This window comes from Oryctolagus cuniculus, chromosome 6 (assembly GCF_964237555.1).
Source record: "Oryctolagus cuniculus chromosome 6, mOryCun1.1, whole genome shotgun sequence".
Taxonomy (NCBI): Eukaryota; Metazoa; Chordata; class Mammalia; order Lagomorpha; family Leporidae; genus Oryctolagus; species Oryctolagus cuniculus.
In genome coordinates this window covers 110,183,655-110,205,276 of record NC_091437.1, presented here as the reverse complement: position 1 = coordinate 110,205,276, position 21,622 = coordinate 110,183,655, and the positions used below count along the sequence as shown (strand labels likewise).

The 21,622-nt window shown below is 37.8% G+C and overlaps 1 protein-coding gene across 22 annotated transcripts in view; it reads right to left on the bottom strand.

The window, feature by feature from the left end:
• The window catches only part of RALYL (RALY RNA binding protein like), an 833,139-nt gene that overhangs the window by 186,092 nt on the left and 625,425 nt on the right, over positions 1 to 21,622 (bottom strand). The gene's annotated exons all lie outside the window — the stretch shown is intronic.

Genomic DNA, 21,622 nt, shown 5'->3' with positions numbered 1-21,622 from the left:
TTAAAGGACATCAACTACCCCAACAAAGAGTCAAGTTTCCCTGAGAATTCTTTATTTTTACATCAATGACGCAAAGGAGATCCAAAGATTTGGGTATTCCCTCTCTTTGTTCCTGCTTCCTTGTTTCTAACTTCTAAGTTTTCATGTATGTATTTCAGGACTTATTTTCTAAGGTCCTTCTTGTAATGACTTTGTAGTCAGTGTTTAAAATACCAAAGCTACTGCACTAGATATTTTAAGATTTTTAAGTATCATGAAATACCAGAGCCAATGTTAGGAAGCTAAAGGTATTTAAGTGGAGGGTAGCATACAACCCTGAGACTCAAAGCTTGTTTGTCAGACAAACCATAACTCTATCATCTTTCAGCCTGTTCAAAATGCAGACTGCAGGGGCCAGCTATGTATTACAGCATGTTAAGCAGTGGTCTGAGATGCTGCCATCCCTTATTGGAGCAGGTTTGTGTCCCGGATGCTCCATTTCTATCCAGCTCCCTGCTAATGCACCTGGAAAAGCAGTGGAAGATGGCCCAAATATTCTGATCCATGAACCCACATGGGAGACCTGGATAAAGCTCTAGGCTCCTGGCTTCAGCCTGGCCCACCCCTGGTCGTTGTGGCCATTTGGAGAAGAGAGCCAGTAGATGGAGTATTTCTCTCTGCTTCTACCTGGCTACCTCATCTCTGTAACTCTACCTTTCAAAGAAACAAATAAATCTGAAGTTTGTGATTATAAAGTAAATTGAAAGCATGTTATTGTAAGACTTAAAAGAAAAATAAGAAAGGAAGGAGGAGGAAGGGTGAGAGCAAGGGAAAGAGGTAGGGCAATGTGAGAAGTATTAATATGGCCTTAAAACTGTGTCCAGGCTCCACTCCAGCCCCAGCTGAATCAGACTCTGCATTTTAACTCAACACTCAGGTGACTGCTATGCACACTCAGTGGAAAAGTACTGGAGTATAACACATTTAGCTTAAATCCCTCCCTTCAATGATCTTTTAAGAGTTATATTTTTAAGGTGTTTTGAAAAGGCAGTGTTAAGAATTCTGAGCAGAAATATGAACCTTTCAGGCAAGATATTTGAAAAATGCTTTTCTAAAGGCATAGAATGAAATAATACTATATGTCATCTCTGATAATAATAGTTTCTAGCATTTCTATATCATTTGAGTTGATTAAGTTTTTTCATACATTTAAAGAAATCTCAATAATCCTGTGCTGTGGGTCTAATTGTTGATTATCATTTATAGAAATTATGAACTGAAGTTCAGAAAATATAGTTATTTGCACAAGATAATGTAGCCAATAAGCAGTGGTGCCAAGATTCTGAGTTCAGGAAGTCACATTCCTAAGCCATGTTCTATAGATGACATTTGACTTTTTCATTAAAAATAAAAATCCATCACTATATCAAGCCCTATGTAACTTATTGACAAATAATCAAACTTTTATAATTTGATTTTTATTTATTTATTTATTTATTTATTTTTTGACAGGCAGAGTGGACAGTGAGAGAGACAGACAGAGAGAAAGGTCTTCCTTTGCTGTTGGTTCACCCTCCAATGGCCGCCGCGGCCAGCGCGCTGCGGCCGGCGCACCAAAGATCAACTCCATGAGCAGTTATAATGTAAAATCTATATATTAAAACTCTATATGAGTGAAACAGACATCTTTTTATTTGATTATTTTCTAGCTGAACGAGAAGATTTCACCATCCACACTAATGAAATTTTAAGAAGTTCTTGATATCCAGTCTTTGCAGCAGATGTCCCTGGTCACCTGCTCATTTATAAGATAAATTTCATTTTTATACTTGCCTGCTTTAACTTTGGTTTTACAATTTACTTTGCCTATTTTCTAGCTGAACTATGATCATTTTACTTTTTATTTATTGAATTCTTTATTTAGTGAGGCATTAAATCTTTAACTAAATATAAATTAAAAGTGTTATCTCAAAAATAAAAATGAAGATTAAAAAAAAGAATTCCTTGAGGAAGCAAAATTTCAAAGAGCTGTTTTGACTGAGATTACAAACCTGAAAGTCATAGTCTGGAAGCAAGGGAATACACAAGAACAAGGATCTTTCACCAAAACCATGAGAGAAATGGAATATTTGATATTTAATAACAAAGCCATACTAAGACAAAGAAAAATATAAGCAATAACCAATCACATAAACATGTTGTTTGAGAATAAATGTTTAGAGGATTTTTAATTGCTTGTCCTCTATATACATTTTCTTTCTCACCTTTCCTATCTCAGATCCTACCATGCTCCATATTCTTCCCCTCCAGCTAAGCTGGTCCCTGTGTTGTTTTTTACATAAGTCAGGTTTGTCCCTGCTGCTCACTTTAGCTGACTATTGTTGCCCGGCTTGCTCTCTCCCTTGATATCGCTAACTCCTTCAATCCTTTCAAGTGCTGACTCAGTTAATACTCCCTCATTAAGTTACTATTGCAATATGTCATCTCCCTGTCACTCTTCATACTCATAACTGCCTCCTTTATGTTTTGCTCTGTTTTCTCCACATTCCAATCATTTGTCCATTAGCTTATATATGTGGCTTTCTGGAGACAGGACCATGGTCCTCCATATATCAACTGATCTTCAAATATACCATATTCAAGATTATTGATTGGTTGAAGAAGGAAGGAAGAAAGGATACCTAACTCATATCCATCAAAAACATGAAAAGCACATGTCTAATGATTAATTAAAATAAAATTAACCTGCAAATTGGCTGATAATATCAATAATATCAATAGTTCTATAAAGATTTATATTTATGCTAGTATCTGCCAACTGCAAGCGTTTCTGAAGATGTAAAAACATGTAAGTTACAATTCCTGTCCTCAAACGAAGTGCATCCACTTACTAGAAAGAATACACACACGGGGGTCAAATCATTTCTTGCCAGACACTGCACTGAAAACAACAGGGCACTTCAGTACTCATAATGCTGCTATTATTAGACCTTCTTATATAGGAATTCAAAGCCAGTAGAATATAGGAAATATACCCAAGGCCCCTCAACAGGCAAATGACACAGCTGCATTTATGTCCCAAGCCGGCTGGCTCCAGAGACTGCATGCTTTAATTACCACAAAATTGACATTTCAAAAATACTGTAGGTAGGTTTAAGGAAACAATGTCATTGATCTTTATGCACTGGTATGAAGGAAGAAGGTGTCAGAGCAGAAGCAATCTCCAAGGATGGGTAGAGTCAGATGGGCAAAGAAGAGGTGATGAATGAGAAAATTTGGAGTCAGAGGTGAACAGATATAGCCAAAGTAAAGGACTGAGGTTGCCATAGTGAAAGACAAGACTACCAAAGTAGAAGTGTGGAAGATTTCACCATCCACACTAATGAAATTTTCAGATGTTCTTTTTTTTAAAACTTTTATTTAATGAATATAAATTTCCAAAGTACAGCTTATGGATTACAATGGCTTCCCCCCCATAACGTCCCTCCCACCCGCAACCCTCCCATTTCCCGCTCCCTCTTCCCTTCCATTCACATCATGGTTCATTTTCGATTCTCTTTATATACAGAAGATCAGTTTAGCATACATTAAGTAAAGATTTCAACAGTTTGCTCCCACACAGAAACATAAAGTGAAAACATATGGTTTGAGTACTAGTTATAGCAATAATCTCAATGTACAGCACACTAAGGACAAAGATCCTACATGAGGAGTAAGTGCACAGTGACTCCTGTTGTTGACTTAACAAATTGACACTCTTGTTTATGGCATCAGTAATCACCCTAGGCTCTTGTCATGAGCTGCCAAGGCTATGGAAGCCCCCTGAGTTCACCGACTCTGATCATATTTAGACAAGGCCATGGTCAAAGTGGAAGTTCTCTCCTCGCTTCAGAGAAAGGTACCTCCTTCTTTGATGACCCGTTCTTTCCACTGGGATCTCACTCGCGGAGATCTTTCATTTAGGTTTTTTTTTTTTCCCCCCCAGAGTGTCTTGGCTTTCCATGTCTGAAATATTCTCATGGGCTTTTCAGCCGGATCCACATGCCTTAAGGGCTGATTCTGAGGCCAGAGTGCTGTTTATAACATTTGCCATTCTATGGGCTTGCTGTGTATCTCACTTCCCATGTTGGATCATTCTCTCCCTTTTTGATTCTATCAGCCAGTATTTGCAGACACTATCTTGTTTATGTGATCCCTTTGGTTCTTAGTCCTATCATTATGATCAATTGTGAACAGAAATTGATCACCGGGACTAGTGAGATGGCATTGGTACATGCCACCTTGATGGGATTGAATTGGAATCCCCTGGTATGTTTCTAACTCTACCGTTTGAGGTAAGTCAGCTTGAGCATGTCCCGAATTGCACATCTCTTCCCTCTCTTATTCCCACTCTTATATTTAACAGTGATCACTTTTCAGTTAAGTTTCAGCACTTAAGAAGAATTGTGTATTGATTATAGTATTCAACCAGAAGTATTAAGTAGAACAAACAAACAAAAATACTAAGAGGGATAACATATTAAGTTGCTCATCAACAGTAAGGGTGAGGGCTGATCAAGTCACCATTTCTCATAGTGTTCATTTCACTTTAACAGGTTTCCTTTTTGGTGCTCAGTTAGTTGTCACACATCCAGTCTTTGCAGCATATATTTCTGGTCACCTGCTCATTTATAAAATAAATTTCTTTTTTATACTTGCCTGCTTTAACTTGGGTTTTACAAAACATTTATCAGTTCTTAATAAATGCTTATTGCTAGATACCCGCTTCCACCAATATGAGGCCAGGAATCTGGATATATTTTGTTCACAAATACATTCAAAGAATCTAAGTAGCATTTTATTCCCAGATGGGGCTGATTAAGAGTTTGTTGAATATGTGAATGAGTTAACCAATTTATAATGACTCTATTATATGAGCTTCTGTAGCTCAATATTGTTTTTGAAGGTAAAAAGTGGAGTCCTGAAAGGTGACCTTGAAATTCAATATCTAAATAGGTCATTTTAGATTGAAAAAGGGCATTAAAATTAGATAATTTTGAAAATTTATTCAACAAATTGAGTACATCACCAGTTCCACAAAATTTGCAATAAAAAAGACTTCCAAATATTGTTTGGGATGAATGGCATTGCAGTTAAGATGCCACTTGGGAGAACAGGACTGCGTTGTAATGGGCTAAGCCTCTGCAGGCAGTGCAGCATCCCATGTAGGCACCAGTCTTGGCTACTCCTCTTCCAATTCAGCTCTCTGTTATGGCCTGGGAATATAGTGGAAGATGTCTCAAGTGCTTGGGACCCTGCACCCACAGGGGAGACCCAGGTGAAGCTCCTGGCTCCTGACTCCAGATTGGCCCAACTCAACCCCTTGAGGGCATTTGTGGAGTGAGCCAGCAGATGGAGGTTCACTCTCTGTATCCCCATCTCTGTAACTCTACATATCTAATAATAAATAAATCAAATCTTAAATAAATCAAATCTTAAAAAGAAAAGATGCCATTTGGGATTCCTTCAACTTACTCCAGAATGCCTACGGTCAAGTTTAGCCCTGCTTTCTATCCCAGCTTCCTGCTGATGTAGGTACTGGGAAGCAGTGGGTGATGGCTCAAGCAGCTGGGTTCTTGACATTCATGGGGGGAACTTGTATTGAATTCCACTCTCCTGGCTTTGGCCTGTCCCATCCTTACACTTATGTGCATTTCTTTGTATGTATACTATATTTCAATAAGATGTTTAAAAAGGATTCAAAATTTAAAAAATCACTGTATTTGAAAGGCAGAGATCGACAGAGAGATAAAAGGAAAGAAATCTTCCATCTGCTGGTTCTCTCTGCAGGCTCTAACAGTCAGTCTGGGTCAAGCTGAAGACAGGAGCACAGACCTCAATCTGGGTCTCTCACACGAGTGGCAGGGACTCAAGTATTTGCACCTTTATCTGCTGCCACTCAGGAAGCTGTATCAGATCAGTGGAACAGCCCAGACTTTAACTTGGCACTCTGGAACCCAATGCTGGCACCCAAATGACAAAATAATCACTCTGCCATGTGTCTCCTCCCCTTAAAGATAAAATTTTTGAAGAGAAAGTTTTAGAGGTGCTGAGGAAAATGATATGCTCAGAGACAAGGTGCCAATTCTATTTTCATACTAAAATGTGTAAATATTGCAGTCCAAATATTTTAAAGAATATTTATTTTATTTTATTTATATTCTCATCATTGTAATTTTATTTTAGTTTTAATTTTAATTATTTTAACAGATTCAATATAATTTGTAGATACAGGTCTAAGAACACAACGATATTCTCCTCCTCCCTCCATCCTTCCTAACCTCCCTCACATCCTCCTTCCTTCTACTCTACTTTTTGACTTTTTTTTAGTTTTGAGATAACATATTTTAAGTTTACATTACAGTAAAAAAGCTGTAATAAAATGTTTAACAATAAAATGTTTAACAAATAAGAAGTAAAATACCCTAGTTTAGAGGAAATTTTGACAATGACTATAAATACTAATTGAATGTATAAGTGACCATTTTATTCATATACTTTTTTTGGTCAATTAGTCATTCATAATTTCTTTCAATGAATACAACCAATGACAATGTAACATCTAAATATTTTCTATGTGCTTGTCAGATAATAATTAAGTTCATTTAGATGTTAAGTAATTTTCTCATTTCCTCTCAACAATTTATGAACAGGAATAATTTTATTTGAAAGGTAGAGTTACAGAGACAGAGAGAGAGGGAGAGACAGAGAGGTCTTCCATATGCTGGTTCACTCCCTAAATGTCCTGATGGCTGGGTTTAGGAGAGACTGAAGCCAGGTTAGGAGAGGCTGGGGGCTTCTTCCAGGTCTCCCATGTGAGTACAGAGGCCCAAGAATCTGCTGCTGCTTTCCCAGATGCATAGCAGAGAGTGGGATCAGAAGTGGAGCAGCCTGGACTTGAACTGGCACCCACAGGGGATGATGGCGTTACAGAAAGCGGTGCAACTCACCACACCACATTGTCAGCCCACAATATTTTCATAGCGCTATCTCTTCTAGATACCTCCATTGACAGAGGACTTTTCTTTGACATATTTCTGTGAGTTAAACTGGTCAAAATGTCTGAATATTCTGAATGTTTCAGCAAATGTAGATGCCATACAATCACAGGCATTCTCAATGTCATTCCACTCTGATATAGAAGATAACTTTCTAACTATAAATAGGAATTCCATTAAAAGGCTTTCCCCTCAAACTGAGATATCTCATAGCATAGTAACAGGCATTAATTTAAAACATATATTTAAAGCTCTCTATGCTTATATAGTACCTCCCAGGTTTGTATAAGAAAAAAATTTGTTTCTATTTATGAGATTTGCTCTCGTTAATTGAAATTCTTTTCATAATTCAAAATTATACAATTTTGTTGAACATTTTGATTGTATACTTCCAATTCATTTCTAAAGTAGTACAAATATTGGCCGGTGCCGCAGCTCAATAGGCTAAGCCTCTGCCTTGCAGCGCCGGCACACCGAGTTCTAGTCCCGGTCAGGGTGCCGGATTCTGTCCCGGTTGCCCCTCTTCCAGGCCAGCTCTCTGCTGTGGCCAGGGAGTGCAGTGGAGGATGGCTTGAGTACTTGGGCCCTGTACCCCATGGGAGACCAGGATAAGCACCTGGCTCCTGCCTTTGGATCAGAGTGGTACGCCAGCTGCAGCGCGCTGGCTGCAGCGGCCATTGGAGGGTGAACCAATGGCAAAGGAAGACCTTTCTCTCTCTCTCTCTCACTGTCCACTCTGCCTGTAAAAAAAAAAAGTACAAATTAAATTTAAAGCATTTACAAGATAGTCATTTTAATGCTCAAACGACTGAATGTGTGGCAAAGAATCTTAATTTGCTGTTTGTGATACCGGCGTCTAATACCAGCGGAGTGTCTGGTTGAAGCTATGTCTGGTCACCTTCTGATTCAGCTTCTTGCTAATGCATATTCCTTTCCACCCACCCAGGACAGCCAAAGGGAGTTCGAATCCTGACTGCAGCTTGGCTCGGCCCCGGCTGTTGCAATATCTGGGGCATTGGACCAGTGATTGGAAAAAAATCTCTCTTTATCTGACACTCTCAATCTCTTTGTCTCTTTGCCTTTTAAATAAAATGAAAAGGAAAATAACTGCTGAAAAATGTCTAAAATCCATGTGTGATACTAAAGAGAGAGAGAGACTTTGTGTCTGTGTATATACATATATATGTATATATACACATGTTGATGTTTTCTTTTAATTCAATATCAGATTCATCACCAATATTTCTGTATATCTTGCTTCTAAGTGTGCACGCATAAGATATTTATAAATGTGATCTCAGCTTGTATAAATTGGTAGAACATCACAGCTTGCTAGATGCAGTTATGATTTATTTGTACACTGTGACCAACTCCAAGCACATTTCTGTTCCATAGGCTTCTTAATTTAGTAAGAATATTATTTTTACCACCCTGCTGTGCTCCACTGAAATTTGTATTCATATTGTCACTGCAAAAATCACATAATTTTACCTTCATTGTTGAAATTTTAACCTAATTAGTAATAGCATTCACAAACAATGTCATCAATTTCATAGTTTTTAATTTTAGGGTTAGTAACAATACAGGTTTTGGTTTCAAGAAAAATCCAGGGGCCAGGAAAAGCTGCTGAGTATGGCATCAGCATCCCATATGGGCACCAGTTAGAGACCTGGCTGCTCCACTTCCAATCCATCTCTCTGCTATGGCCTGGGAAAGCAGGGGAATTTGGCTCAAGTACCTGGGCCCCGCCACCCTCGTAGGAGACCCGGAGAAACTCTTGGCTCCTGGCTTTGACCTGGCCCAGCTCTCGCCACTGTAGCCATGGAAGTTCTCTCTCTATTTTTTTTTAAAGAATTATTTATTTATTTGAAAGTCAGAGTTACACAGAGAGAGGAGAGGCAGAGAGAGGGAGGTCTTCCATCTGCTGGTTCACTCCCCAATTTGCCACAACGGCTGAAACTGCACCGATCTGAAGCCAGGATCCAGGAGCTTCTTCTAGGTCTCCCATGTGGGTTCAGGGGCCCAAGGACTTGGGCCATCTTCTACAGCTTTCCCAGGCCATAGCAGAGAGCTGGATGGGAAGTGGAGCATCCAGGTCTTGAACCGGTACCCATATGGGATGCCGGTGCTTCAGGCCAGGGCATTAGTTAATACACTGCGCCACAGTGCTGACCCCAGGTCTCTCCCTTTCTAACTCTGCCTTTCAAATAAATAATCTTTAAAAAATATCTAAAGGTACATGTATAAATTAGCTTATAGGCTCCTAAACACTTATGAATAAGCAATTCATCACTGTTATAAAAGGTTTTGGAAGATTTTCATGGGAAGGAAGTGCCCACAAGATGGGAAAGCAGAAAACAAATCTAATTCCTTAAAAGTGATTCTTGGGGTCCATGGGGTGGACTAGTAGGCTAAGCCTCAGCCTGCGGTACCGGCATCCCATATGGGCACCCATTCGTGTCCAGGCTGCTCCTCTTTTGATCCACCTCTCTGCTAAGGCCTGGGAAAGCAGTAGATGGCCCACAGGCTTGGGCCCCTGCACCTGTGTGAGAGACCCAGAAGAAGCACCTGACTCCGGATCGGCTCAGCTCAGGCCATTGTGGCTATTTGGGAAGTGAACCAAGATGCCTGTCCTGTCACCAGGAACCCTGTGCAGAGTCCACTTGGTACAGAAGTAAGGCCTGCCATCAGCAACATGGCTCAATTTGGAAGAATATCCTCACAGAGTTGAATCTTTACAAGATTGTTGTCCCACTTAGTAACTTCATGGCCTCTTTTTGAGATTCTTCAAAACAGAACCCCTCAAACTACTCTCAGATTCCTGATTCAAAGGACTGATGAAATAATAAGTGTTTGCTGTCTTTAGCTTATGATGCTTTTGGATAAACAGTTATATAGCAACAGCTAACTATAAAAATTACTCCAAGATTTTCATTTGCAAAAAAAAAAAAAGAGAAATTAAGAAAAGGTAGAATTGCTAATTATAGTTCTTTTCTCTATATAAACTGATACAAATGGAAAGTTGTGAGAAAACCATCCAGTATTTTAGTATAACAATGCATACATATAAAATCTGACATTTCTATAAATATAACTTAGTTAGCTTTTTATTAAGTTTATAAATGGAATTAAAACCTCAATGCTGAGAATAAAATTTCTCAAAACATACAGTCTTACTAATAATACATTCATCCACTTTTACCCATATATTAATGGATCAGAGCTGTCAAAACCATGGTGAAATCAACTAAGGCAATTAATCCCTAATTTTTTCCTCTGTTCTTTCTTCTGTTTTGCTTTCCCCTTGAAGTCTATACTTGATTTAACAGAGCATGCTAGAAACAGATTAATTAATGGGGTTTCTAATTTTCCATAAAGAAATATTCTCAGGCTTCAATTTATAAAGTAATTACTTCCAACCTAATCCATTTAATAAAGAAAACAATTCACTCCATAGTACTTTTACATTGAGATTCAATGTTGAAATGCTTGGATTGAATATGACTATTGGAATAAACCATCTTTTTTTTAACTTTTCTGAGCATAATCTGTATTGGCTAATCAAATATATGTACCAGCCACACTATATTCCATGGCAGGCAGTCTACTCCTTTATACAGATCACAAAGTCAGTACTCACAACTTCATTTAAAAGAAGTGTTAGTTCATCAAATCTGCTCCTGCATAGCTAGAATATAATTCCTCAAATTTAGCTTATATTTGACAGGTATATAAATCATCTCCATGTATGAATATCAAGGAGATATACACACAACCTGCAAACTAGAGGTTTTTCCCATGAAATTAAATGAATTTTTGTTTCTAAATGTTGCTGAAAGGAAAACTATACATTATATACATTGGTCTCCATTACTATTTTCTTTTTGAAATCTCAACTAGTTTTGACCTTTTAAAACTAACTCCCTAAGAAATTCCACTGAACAGAGATTATGTACTTCTATTTAGTAATGCATATATTGCATTTGATCTGAGTTTAATTAATGGAAGATAATCCAATATTGACAAGTTATCAAAAACAGAGTAGGTCCATATTTCTACATGGAGGGATATGGGATTCTACTTCTTAGCAGCACTTTTCAAATTACTATCTCTAAGTGTATGTTATCACTTTTTAATTAAGAGAGGAAGCACCATGGGAAATTTAAAATATGGATGGTTGTGTTTAAACTCATAGTCCGCAACTCAAGTAAGACATTAGAGGAAAGAAATAATTTTCTATACCTTTACAAAAAGAACGATAATTGTGCTCATATTCACAGAGTACTCAAAATATGATTGTGTTATGTGATGGAAAATGTGCTCATTTACAAATCAATTAGGTCTGCTAATGAAAAAATAGAGCAGCCTTTTAAAATATGTATATTATAATGACTTGGTATCACATATGAAGTTTAGATAATAAATCATGACAAGAAATCAGCAGCAACAATGTGAATATTAAAATATGAATATGATTAACTATGCATAACTTCTATCCTCAGAGTGGGGCCCTGGATCAGCAGGAGATGCTGCATAGTTGAATAAATTGTTCTGTGAACAGCCCAATTGTTGGTAAGATGGGCTTGTGCTGCCAGTGGGTTCTAAAAATATGCATACAAAGTGGCATTACATCTTCAATATGGGAAAGGTGACAACTGAAAGCCAGCACAACAAACATTTTTCAATTGTGGGTGTGGTGTGTGACTGGGATTTAACTGCTATTAGAATGTTTTAATTTCTATTTATGGGAAAGGAAATAGGACCACCAGTGAGGAGCTGCTAAGCACCTTATATGATTCATTGAAATTTCCTCCAGGGTTTTGTGTGCTGATCCTGTAAATTCTTTCCCTTCATTTTGATTACTGATTTGCTTCAGTTTTTTTTTCTTGTTTAAATAGAAATTAGCATCTGAAGACTTGTTTCCTATTGTTTTTATGAAGTGGAGACAAGTGTAATGAGGTTATAAAATCCATGGTAGAGTATTCCATACATAGTGTGTCCCTCATGATTTTATGGATGTATTACTAATCTTAAAAATTCAGAGAATGTAAGTTGCATATATTTATTCATGGTAATAAATTATAACAAATTTTCCTAAGCCAGGCTTAGCCACAGTTTCACATGACTTAAAACTGTCTTTGCTACTTTTAGCTTAATGGCACTGTCAAATGTCAGGAACACTTGGTAGGAGGTTTTCTTTTTTTACAATATGCCATATTTTACCTTTTAAAATAATAGCTATCAAGTCACAAAACACAATGAAGAATGATTTAACTAAGCGGATTGCAAATTTAGTCATGATATTATAGAGCTAGAATCTTCTTGTCTTTCTACTGTGGCCATATACTTCTATTTCTCTTTCTTTCTTTCTTTCTTTCTTTCTTTCTTTCTTTCTTTCTTTCTTTCTTTCCTTCCTTCCTTCCTTCCTTCCTTCCTTCCTTCCTTCCTTCCTTCCATCTAATCTACCTATCATCTATATCTCAACATTCAGAAATAACACAACCTTAACAGATGGTTTCTTGTGTCTTTTCAAAAAATTTTATTTACTTGTTTTCATTTTATTTGAAAGACAGAAGACACAGACATGAAGAGCTCTTCCATATACTTATCAATTCATTTGACAGTTGGAGCTGGAGCAGGCTAAAACCAGGAACTGGAAATGCCATCCGGGTATCCCATGTAGGTGGCAGGGACCCAAGGCTGCCCAGGGTACGCATTAACAGGAAGCTGTATTGGAAGCAGAGGAACCAGGAGTTGCACAAGGCACCCAGAGATGGGATGCAGGCATCTCAGCTGGTAACCTAACCATTATGACAAATGCCCATCCTAGTTTCCTATCTCAGATACAACAATGATACACACACACATCAGTTTGATTATGTTGCAAAATCTACTAATTCAGTGAAAATAATTTTCTAATTCTAACTAAAAATGTTTAAACATTTTACTTGATGTCACAAGACTCACTTGAAGTGCAGTTTATTCACATTAACAGTGTTTGCCAGACATGCGGACACAGTGATACAGTAAATATAAATGGAAGGGACTGTTGAGATTTAAAGCACCTGCTATACATCAGCATCCTTGATGCCTTCAGAAAGTGCTTCTGTCTACAGCTTGTTATTCATGTGTTGAGCTGTGACCAAGAAAACTGATGAGGGTTAACAATGATTTTCACACCCATACAAAAGGACTGCTACTTGGTTTGTGAAACACAGCTTCTGTTTGTAGGACATATGACTGCTTCTTTATCCGATGATAGTTCACACAAACAATTTTTCTGACCTATATCCTTCTTGGTAGCTTTACACTATGTTGTTTTGCCATGTTGCAGCAGCTGTTTGAAACTGCACATCTGCACTGCGTCTGTTTTAGTGGCAGTTGCACTTCAATGTCCCATGACACTTAAGCATCAGTATACCCAGGCACAGGAATCATCGCCTGTGTACAAATCTATCTCCACTGCTCACCAGACGAGTAAATTTGGGCATGGTGGCTAACCACAGACCTCATGAAAATGTACTACTTCATAGTGCTTTGGAGAGGAATTAAATGGATTAACACTCCTATGTGTAAAACACTTGAAAGAGAGCCTGCCATGTTATCAGTACTCAGTGGCTAGCTATAATTATTACCATTATTATTGCTTTAAACCTCCTCACAGGACCAACTGGATAGTACCATATATCACTCTTTTGTCCTCAATAATAGAGAAGGAACTGGGATGTGGAGAGTTGCTGTTTTAAACTGTGGAGTAGTTGTAAAGTGTCCTTTCCATTCATCTTAATATTGAGGAAGAAGGGAGTGTGCTACTGAACTAACATATATCTTAGAAACCAAAGGCAGGATATTCCAAGAAAAGAACTGATAAAGTGTGATGATGTCAGCTTGACCGAAAGATTAATATTCAACTTCACAGCTGGGTGTCTGTTTAATTATTCAGCTTATGTGATGCTACTTAGAGAAGAGAAAGGAACTTGGGGAGTGGGTAAAGTAGACAGAGGCCAGAAATAATTCTTTGAGTTCCTAATTACAAAGAGGAATAGAAGGCAGATTCTTCCTAGGTCTACCTACAGAAAGTATGCATTACTTATAAAAGATAATTCTGGTTGGTGGATAATAGTTTGATTAAAATCACTTCAACATGAGGACAGAAAGTTTCACACATCAAAACATTTTTTAGAGATGCCACAAACTGAGTTATAGACCAAAGACCTGTCAAGAGAGCCTGCTGCGGTCATCACTCACATTTGTCATGGTTGTGTGAAATAGACTAAAATGCATAGTGATATTACCACACAAGGACATGTATATAAGAATACAGTGTCTATATGCCTATTTTATCTCCTCTCCTCCCAACAACAGCAAAGCACCTGTAAGAAGCAGAAGGGCATGAGTGACAGTGGCAAGAATGGCTGATTGGTAATCTCAGTGATGACCAAGAGTGCTCCAGTCTGCGATACAATAGGAGCAAGATGGTAAATGCCTGGGTCCCCCACAAGTTACACATCAATCCTAGACAGCTTGTGTTCAGACTACAAAGTGTGAAATTTGCTGTGATTGTATAACTTGTATCTAACAAATTCAGTATTGATCTAACATTTAAAATTGTGCTATTTCTGCTCTTTTAAAACATATTTATTTATTTTTGAAAGGCAGAGAGACAGAGACAGAGAGGCTCACAGAGAGATCTTCCATCCACTGATTCATTCCTCAAATGCCCACAACAGCTAGGGCTGGGCCAGGCTGCAGCCAAGAACCTAGAACTCAATCTGGGTCTCCCATGTAGGTGGTAGAGACCTAACCATCACCTGCTGCCTCTTAGAGTGCACACTAACAGGAAGGTAGAATAAGAAACATAGCTGGAATTTGAAATGAGGCAATCCAATCTGCAGTGAACATGGCAGAAGAGCCACCTATGCCTTTATCAAATGCTATTCCAAGTGCATCTTTTTTTTTTTTTTTAATTTTTTGACAGGCAGAGTGGACAGTGAGAGAGAGAGACAGAGAGAAAGGTCTTCCTTTTGCTGTTGGTTCACCCTCCAATGGCCGCCACGGCTATCGCACTGCGCTGATCCGAAGGCAGGAGCCAGGTGCTTCTCCTGGTCTCCCATGGGGTGCAGGGCCCAAGCACTTGGGCCATCCTCCACTGCACTCCCTGGCCATAGTAGAGAGCTGTCCTGGAAGAGGGGCAACCGGGACAGAATCCGGCACCCCGACCAGGACTAGAACCCGGTGTGCCGGCACCGCAAGGGGGAGGATTAGCCTGTTGAGCTGCGGCGCCGGCCCCAAGTGCATCCTTTTTAAAACCCAAATCTGGTCCTAATAAGACTTTACTGTACTGTTAACCCTGAATATAACATGTCCTTTCTCTTACCAAGTTATGCCCAGTGATTTTTTGTTTAGCTAGTTCACAACTCAGTTTAACTATTTCTTTTAGTGAGAAATCTTTTCTTTTTCTAATTCTTTGTCTTTGGCCCTTTTTCTGTGCTGTTTGTGCTTACCTCTTTCATATTATATAGGATGTTATATTTATTGGTAACCTCCCCTAAGAGTCAATGTCAAACAGTTTCTCAGTGCATAGTAGGTACTCACAAAAGATTTGCTAAATAAAAAAATTCAAGATTCAAGAGAAGGTTGATATTTAAAATTATATTTAAGCCAAAATGATATGTTCAGAACACTGTAGAAAAAGTGATATGAGCAAATACAGGGGTCTGCCAAAAATTCATGGAAAATGCATACCAAAAGAAAACTGCATTAATTTCATTTTTTTCACCAAAATAAATTCATTCAACTTTGTTATGACATTTCTGGTCAGGACCCAGTTTGAGACAGTAATACAATTAAGATGCCAGTTTGAATAAGCCCATACCAGTTTGAATAAAGCCCATACCATACTTTCTGCTAAAGTTGAAGCAAGAACACACATCCAATTTATGGTGAAGTCTGGGTGGAAGAATCACTGCTTGTTAACAAAAAAAGTCTGTGGTGACAATGATCTAAAGAAATAAACAGTTACAAATGGATAACTCATTTTAAGATGGGATAAGAGAAGGGGCCACGCGGTGGCTCAATGTGTTAAGCCCCTTTCTGTAGTGCCTGCATCTCAAATGGGTGCCTGTTTGAGTCCCGGCTGCTCCACTTCTGATCCAGCTCCCTGATAATGAACTTGGGAAAGCAGTAGAAGATGTCCCAAGTCCTTGGGCCCCTTCCAGCCATGTCGGAGACCGGGAAGAAGTTTTTCGCTCCTGGCTTTGACCTGGCCCAGCCCTGCCATTGTGGCCATTTGGTGAATGAACCAATGGATGGAAAATCTCTCTCTCTCTCTCTCCTTCTCTCTTTCTATCTAACTGCCTTTCAAATAAATCTTTAAAAAAAAAGAACATTAAAAGAAGATGTGATAAGAGGATGCTGAAGTCTTAAGAAGCAAGACCATCCGCATCAACTTGCAGGGAAAAAATCTTGTTTGTGCCCTAAATGAAGAGGGCCAACTATCAACAGCACAAGCAACAGCCAACAGCAGAGCCATCTCAGTTGGCTTAGGTTACATAATTCTTACTAGAAAATTCAAGTTTAGTAAACTTTGATGAGTCCCGACACTGTTGTGTTTAGATCAGCTGCAGAAAATAGCAGAGCTTGAATAAATGGGATCAAGATCCTGAAGCATCCCTTGGAAGAACTGGAAGACTGGACAAAATATGACTTTACCAGGATGATCCTAAAGGTAGATGACAACCAAAGGAATGGCCACCACCATGGGGAATTTGTCCAATCAAGCAAAAGTAGACTGATCAAGAGCAAAATCATGACTACAGGTGTTGTTTTATTTTGTTTTTTTCATAAGGTTTTGCTTGTTGACTTTCTAGAGGGTCAAATAATTATAATATCTGCTTATTTGAGATTGTTTTCAAAAAGTTAGTCAAAGTTTCAACAGAAAAATGACCAGGAAAGTCTCACCAGAAAGTTCTTCATCACCACGACAATGCTACTGCTCACTCCTCTCATCAAAAAGAGTTTCGAGGGGAAATTATTAGGCACCCACCTTACAGTTCTGATTTAACTCATCCTGGCTTATTTTTAAATTTTTTTTATTATTTATTTGAAAGATAGACCTATAGACTGAGAGGGAGAGACAGAGACAGAGACAAAGACAGAGAGAGATCCTCCATCTTCCGGTTCACTCCCCAGATGGCTGCCAGGCCGATGTCAGAAGCCCAGACCTTCTTTTGGATCTCTCACATGGGGCCAGGAGCTCAAGCACTTGGACCATCTTCCACTGCTTTCCCAAGAATATTAGCAGAGGGAAGGATCAGAAGTGGAGCAGCTGAGGCTCAAACCGGCACCCATTTAAGATGCGATTTGCAGGCGGTGGCTTAACCTGCTGTGCCACAACACTGGCCTCTTTTTTCTAATTTCCAAATATCTTTAAAGGGTTTTAATTTTTCCTCAGTTAATAATGTAAAAAAGAATGAAATGACAAGGTTAAATTCCCAGGACCTTAAGCTCCTTAGGGACAGTATAAATGATTGTTATTATCCTTTATAAAAATGTGTTGACCTGGATGGAGTTTATGTTGAGAAATAAAGTTTAGATATTACATTTTTGTCTTTTAATTTTATTTTCTGTGAACATCTTGAAGTCCCCTTGTATATCAGGAAGAGAGATTTAGCTATGATGCTATGAAAATAATGTAGATAAAAAACAAAAGACTTTAATCAATGGTTGTTTTAGTAGATTCTATTACTATATCAAACAATTCCTATGTCTAGACTTCAATCTGTATTTCTTTGAACATTTGAGAGACACTTTACTGCTTTACTTAGCTAGCTATGTGACAATGGGGAGGATAATTTATTGCACAATTCTATTTTCAGAGCAGTGCTGCTGCCATTACAGAGAATTCTCTTATTTAGAAAGCAGCAAAAGCAAAATGATCAAGTTAATTGCTTAGATATTAGGGCAACTGAAGACTTCCGAAGAAGTAGAAAGGAGACAAAGGACATAGCAAAAGGTTGGAGAAAATGCTTGGTTATGGATTTTTATTGGATCAAAATCTACATCAAATACAACCAAGATGTTACACAGTAGTTTCTTGTGTTATTAACAATCCCCAGGTAATATTTATTATAGTTATACAATTCTATGTTATTAAAATTTTGTGTTCAACAGCATACAACTCCAACATTTTGGTCAAAGGGCTAAATATTAGCAACATTAACGTCAAGATGCAATATCATTCTATTGGAAGAGATCATTTGAGGTAGAATGGTAACGTGAGAAAGAGCTATTTGGCTATAAGATGAATCTTTTACTGTAGTAGTTACTGGTTTCAAAACCTTTCCAGACAATACACGATTACTTTGTTTTTAAATAACTGAAAGAATTTCAAATTTAAGAAAATGGACAATTATAATAGATGACCTTGTCCTTGAGAGATTTTCCAAAGAAACAGGTCAAGAACTTCGTCTCTTTAAAAGAGTAAGGCCAGATCTTGGTCTTTTCCTTTTTCATCTAAGCTTCTCTTTGCCTATCTTAACCATATTTCATCTTTATTATCCAACTATTATGATGAAAGAAAACTACATGTTTACCAATTAGATAAATTGTTCTTAATTTTCCACTCCAGACCTACAATTCCTACCCTTACATATGAGGTGTTTTCAAAATCTCATGGAAAATGTGTGTTATATTAAAAAAGGCATGGATTTTATTTTCTTGCCCCAAAAGAAATTTATCTTTTCAAAAATAGTTATTTACTTGAAAGGCAGAGTTTCAGAGAGAGACAGGGAGGGAGGGAGACAGGGAGAGGGGGAGAGAGAGAGAGAGAGATCTTCCATTGCTTGTTCACTTTCCAAAGGGCTTTAGTAACCAGGTCTGGGCCAGGCCAAAGTCAGTATTCAGGAACTCCATCTGGGTCTCACACATGGGTGGTAGGGGCCTAGGCATTTGAGCCACTTTCTGCTGCCTTTACAGGTGCATTGGCAAAGAGGATGGGAAGTGGAGCAGCCAGGACTCAGATTGGTGCTCTGATGTGGGATGTTGGTATTGTAAGCTTCGACTGGGGAGGCCTAAACTTCTGTGCCATAATGCCTGCTCTAATAAACTATCTTTTCATTCCATTTTTTGCACATATTTTAAAAGTATCTATGCATATGCTTCCACTAATAACTGAGTTGAATCATGACTAATAACCAGGAGAAAATAATGAGCAAATAATATAGACATTTCTGAGGCAATGATATTAGTTGAATTCGTTCAATTGGTGCTGGAATTTAGTTAGACCTAATGTAGAGTTCTACCTTCCTATTCATTCAGATAACAAAAAAATTTAAAGGAATCAAGATAACAAGTTATAAAGAGTAAGTGGCTCACTAACTTGCAAAACTGATTCTTAGTTGAAATTTGTCGTCTTGGCTTCTGTTTTGACTAAGCAGACATAAATCAACTCTAAGAAAAGTCTAGGGTGCTTAGCTGTAATTTAGAATACAAAGTTTTTCCTTGGGATAAAATATGTGAATAAGAATGGATGTCTGCTTCATGTCTTGGATTTCGTCTAAATGATAGTAACCCTGTTTTTCTTATCCTAGTATCTTTAAAACCATGTAAAGATTAAAAAGCAAAGAAGTGATAAGCTAAATTAAGAAATTATCATTTTTATATTAAATTTTAAGGTATTTATTTAAATCTCTTTAATTTGCTATTTAGATAATTAAAAATAATATATTTAATTTAATAGTATTTAGAAAGTATTTAAATTCTAAGGAAGACTTTGTATGCTAGATTTATAAGTCTGGCCTTCAAGAAATATAAAATGTTGAAAGTATCAGGGGTACTAAAGTTATGCATATATAATCTCTTAATATTTAAATTAATAGAATTAATTATTTATAAATAGAATTAACAATATAGGAAGTTCAACCTCTTATGATGGAATTAATTTGAGCATTAATCAAAGGATGCATAAAATTGTTTTTATTTTATCACAAAATTATTTAATACAATTATTAAATGAGTAAATTGATTTTTAAAGTGTGTGAGATGGGGTCAACATTTCTGGCCCCAGGTTTTGCCCTGGCTCCACCTTCACTGATGTGGCCGAGGAGTGAATCAGTGGACAGAGATTTCATCCTCTTTCTCTCTGTTACTCTTTCTCTCTCTCCTTCAAATTAAAAAAAAATTATGAGATGAATATAAAATCATGAAAATTAAATTAAGACCTGAATGTGTATCTCTAAGTCTTAGAGAAAAAAGCTGTGTAATTATCCTTATTTGGATGCAAAACTTACATCAGGCATATCTTATTAAATATTTGTTTATTTATTTGAAAGTCAGAGTTACACAGAGAGAGGAGATGCAGAGAGAGAGAGAGAGAGAGAGAGAGAGAGGTTTTTCATCCGATGGTTTACTCCCCAATTGGCCGCAACAGCTGGAGCTGTGCCAATCCATAGCCAGGAGCCAGGAGCTTCTTCCGGGTCTCCCACACGGGTACAGAGGCCCAAGGAATCGGGCCATCCTCTGCTACTTTCTCAGGCCATAGCAGAGAGCTGGATTTTTGGAAGTAGAGCAGCCAGGTCTGGAACTGGAGGCCATACGGGATGCCGGCACTTCAGGCCAGGGCGTTAACCTGCTTTGCCACAGCACTGGCTCCAGGCATATCTTAAACAGTAGCTTCGTATTTGGTTATTAATTAATTTTTACTACTTGAAATGACTACATTGCTTTTGAATGTATGAAATTCAAGAACATTCGAATAAATTTCTCTGTATTTGTTCAACTACTCATGGAGGTAGATTCTTACAGAATACTCTTGGGGAAAGCAATAGATAACTTTTATGTAATTTTTATCAAGGGAATAAATGAAGTTTATTTATTCTTACTGAAAGCTGTGAAAAATGCCTTGAATTAATTGTGGAGGCAAAATTTAATAAAATAAAAAAGGCCACAAGACTGCTCTTCATGGACCAATGTTTCTGAATAAACATTAGAGTAGAATGGCTGCACTTCATGGCTTTAGCATTATCATTTATCCATCCTTTCATGTGGGGATGAAAAGGTGTGAATCAGGACCATTCTCCTAACAACAGTCCTAGATCTCTACTTCTCCATATGGAATTATTTGCTCTGGTATTGGAATCAGCAAAATGGAAGACAATTATGGACTGGAGTTAGTGACTCTCCATTAAAAATTTAGAATAGGAGCAGAGGTTAGGATGCTATTTGGGATGCTGGCATCCCATACTGGAGTGAGTGGATTTAAGTCCTGTCTCCACACTCAATTTTACTTTGCTATTAATGTGCACACCAGGAGGCAGCAGGTGATAGGTCAGGTACTTGGGTCCATTTTCTTGGCTTCATCCTGACTCAGCTCCATTTGTTGCCAGGATTTGGTGAGTGAACTAGAGGATAGAAGATTTCTCTGTTGATTTCTGTCTCTTTCTATCTGCCTTTAAAATAAATAAAAAACAAAACTTCTAAGATAATTTTTAATAATGATGCTTTTTTGTCTATAGTGTAGATTGCTGACTTTCTTTATTTTTTATTTTTTGACAGGCAGAGTGGACAGTGAGAGAGACAGAGAGAAAGGTCTTCCTTTTGCTGTTGGT